This window comes from Penaeus monodon, chromosome 37 (assembly GCF_015228065.2).
Source record: "Penaeus monodon isolate SGIC_2016 chromosome 37, NSTDA_Pmon_1, whole genome shotgun sequence".
In the NCBI taxonomy this organism is placed as follows: domain Eukaryota; kingdom Metazoa; phylum Arthropoda; class Malacostraca; order Decapoda; family Penaeidae; genus Penaeus; species Penaeus monodon.
In genome coordinates this window covers 6,092,342-6,096,217 of record NC_051422.1, presented here as the reverse complement: position 1 = coordinate 6,096,217, position 3,876 = coordinate 6,092,342, and positions in this window count along the sequence as shown.

Below are 3,876 nucleotides of genomic sequence, written 5' to 3'. Positions count from 1 at the left end.
TTATTATTATTATTATTATTATTATTTTACTTTTATTTATTTATATATTTTCTTTTTTTTTCATCAAGAGTTCAATAGCTGATTGTTGAACCTGTAAAATGTTCAACTTGTCATAAACATTTCCCTTCACTTTTTTCTCTTTCTTTCTCTCTACTCCCCTCGCTGTGATAATGGAATTTTATAAACAGGTAAATACCTTGTTGACATTTCGTGTTGTGTAGTTTGTTCGTGCTTATGTTTGTTGGTTGAACCGAACAAAAAAAAAGGTACATTTCGTTTTTTTCCGTCAGCGTTTGGCACAGATCCGGACACTCTCGAAGACCGAAAATAATCTCATAAAACTCGTATACACATAAACAAATTGTCGGTTCCTTTTACAAGCAGCAAACTCTTTGTACAACTCTCACAGACTCTTCCAGTTGTTATAACTCGGAGATTTCCCGGTACCCCTCAGACACTTGCAACTTGAAGACTTTCCTGCAACACAAGTGATTCTCTCACGCTTTTCAGATTCTTACAACACAGGAGACTTGGGAAATAATCGGAGTTGATAATAAATAAATAAATAAATAAATTAATTAATTAATAGATAAATATATAAATAAATAAATAAACGAATAAATGAATAAGTGAATAAACGGACAAATAGATACATGAATAAATGAAGAAACGAACAAATAAATTGAATTAATAAATGAATAAACGAACAGATAAATAAATGAATTAAAGGAAATTCTGCTGAAGGAGCTCCTTACGAAACCGCAATTATCATCAGTATTTCCCTCAGCTTAGCGATGAAATTCCTGAACGATAATGGTAGCAGTAATATACGTGGTTTCCAGAATAAACAGATGCCTAGAGCTTATAAAACTTGTCAGTCATAATCTTTCGTCTATTTGTTATGATTGCTTGTTTTGATTGATGATGAGTAATAGGTTGGCACTTGTTATCTGGGTCCAACATTATCATTATATAGTGACTGCCGGCGATTTTGGCCAAGGGCACGTAATATTATCTTCATTATCTTCATTTTCAGGCAATTTAGATATGATATATGATTCTACCAGACCTAACTGCTAGACCAGGAATACTGTAAGCTGATTTACTAGTGTTTCGTCAGTCTAAAAACGCATGGCGAAACCACATCTTCAGAGAATATTGTATTACAATTAAGTAAATAAAATTAACAGAATAATTAATCCAGAAATATGTATCCTGAAGTTATATATACAGAACGACTGCTGTCTGCGTGTCGTGAACGTGTCGAAAGTCTGAGAAGGAAAAAATATTGTATTTCAGTAAAGGTAAATACAATTAACTGAATAATTTATCTTTCCTCTATGCCCAGAAATACGTATTCTGAAGAATCCTGTGTAGAACGGCTGCTATCTGAGTGTCGTGAATGTGTTGCAAGTCGCAGGAGGAAGTCGCAAGCGTTAAAAGGTTAGGGTCCGCAGCGCTTCAGAAATGCGACTGTTATATTAAAGAACAATTTCATAATTCAGGTCACTCTCCTGAAGTACATTTCCCTAAAACAACTTCGTCCACATTATATTACAGCTGTATATAACAATGCTAACAATTATTGTACACTCTCCTGCCAGAGGATTGAATTAAAAGCAAAATTCAGCTCGATACGCGTAAAGCAGAGATGTCCTTACTACATTTCAGCTGAAATTCTGAAGTGAAAGTTATTGTTTAGTTTGCTGATTTAAGTGTCTCGTTCCTATTTTGCCGCACTCAAAAATAAATGAATGAACGAATGAATAGAATATAAAATCATCATTATCATCATCATCATCATCATCATCATCATCATCATCATCATCATCATCATCATCATCATCATCATCATCATTATCATTATCATTATCATTATCATCATCATATCATCATTATCATCATCATCAAGGATATATATATATAGATAGATAGATAGATAGATAGATAGATAGATAGATAGATAGATAGATAGATACACAATACGTTTTTCTGTGGCTGAATTAGGATTATTAAACATGTAGTAACTTTATATAAACTTTCAGCTGTAACTTTGTACACATTTTTTGTATGTATCAAATACCCAACACGGATATCAGCTACGTGAAACAACGCTTTTAAAAGAACCTTTATTCAATAACTTGATTTACATAAAAAAAAAGTTTTATTCTCTTAGTAATTTTCTAATTTTATAGGTAGATTATATGGGGACAATGGGCGCGTTTGTATGTATTAAGATGAAAAGAATAGATATTCAGCGCACATAATTCAGACGTCATAACCGAACAGGAGATTGCACGTGCTTCTCATTTGCATTGGAGGAGGAGACTAAGGACTCGGAAACCTCAGGGGTTCCGTCGCTTCGTTATCGTCAGTTCATTAAATGGGAGCTGTTTGGAGGGCACCATTTTGCAGACGACTTTGGCTTCGAAACTCACGATTTTGGCGATCAGATTGAACTGCATATGTTGGCTCGTTTGTCTTCGTTTTCTTCCTAATGAGGCTGCTGAGATTTTCGAGATCTTTGAGATTTTCCTTGGCTTGACATCGTATTTTCCTGTGGTATTTTGCACTAACAGATGATATAAAGTACTGGATTTCTTCTGCTAGAGTGCTTTTTTGTGAAAATTAAGACAAAGGAGAAAAAAGCAAAGAAGAGTGAATAAAGAAAAAAGAAAATGAGTGAAAAGAGAATGAGAAAAATATGCACATATACACACATATATATATATATAAATATATATATATATATATATATATATATATATATATATATATATATATATATGTGTGTGTGTGTGTGTGTGTGTGTGTGTGTGTGTGTATATTCATGTGTGTGTGTGTGTGTGTGTGTGTGTGTGTGTGTGTGTGTGTGTGTGTGTGTGTGTGTGTGTGTGTGTGTGTGTGTGTGTGTTCAAAACCTATCACACACACACACACACACACACATACAGAGAGAGAGAGAGAGAGAGAGAGAGAGAGAGAGAGAGAGAGAGAGAGAGGGAGAGAGAGAGAGAGAGAGAGAGAGAGAGAGAGAGAGAGAGAGAGAGAGAGAGAGAGAGAGAGAGAGAGAGAGAGAGAGAGAGAGAGAGAAAGGAAGAGAAAGAGAGGAGGAGAGAGGAAGGGAAGGAGAAAGACAGACAAACAGACAGAGACAGAGAGAGAAAGGGAAGGAGGGAAGGAGTAAGAGAGACAGGAGAGAGGGGGAGGAAAGAAAGAGAAAGACACATAGAGAGAGAGAGAGAGAGAGAGAGAGAGAGAGAGAGAGAGAGAGAGAGAGAGTAAAAGAAAGGTAGAGAAAGATATACCAAATATACAACTGCAATCAACAGAAACAATTCTCGTGTAGATAAAGCGCTAGAACTGAGTGACAGATAGTGGTAGTTTTACACTCTTGGCTTATATTAAAAACATCGTGTAGCACTAAATCTGATGAAAATAACCTGTATGCATATTGCAGGAGAGGATTTTTATTGTTCGTCTTTTTTCTTTTCAAGAATGATTGAAATTCTAGTCAGACAGATTGTAGTTTATCGTTTGTCGACTCATATATTACATGCGGAATTTATTCTCTATCTTCACTACCTACGTCACTGGTGGATATATTGTTTTATTAATTCGTATACATAACAGGAATAATACAATGAACCACTTCAAAACCTATCTCCGTCTCTATAATCCGACATTTGAAAAATTACAAGATTTAAATGTCAGTTGAAGTATAAATACTGCTCCAGAATTCCCTGTTGAAATAACGAAGACGCAAATTCTGTATGAAAAGACATCGATTCTGAAACCATTACAAGCAGGACCTTTAATTCTCGTCAGTGTTACCGTTCGTCAGTGATTTAATTTCATCATCGAAATCGCGTCGGT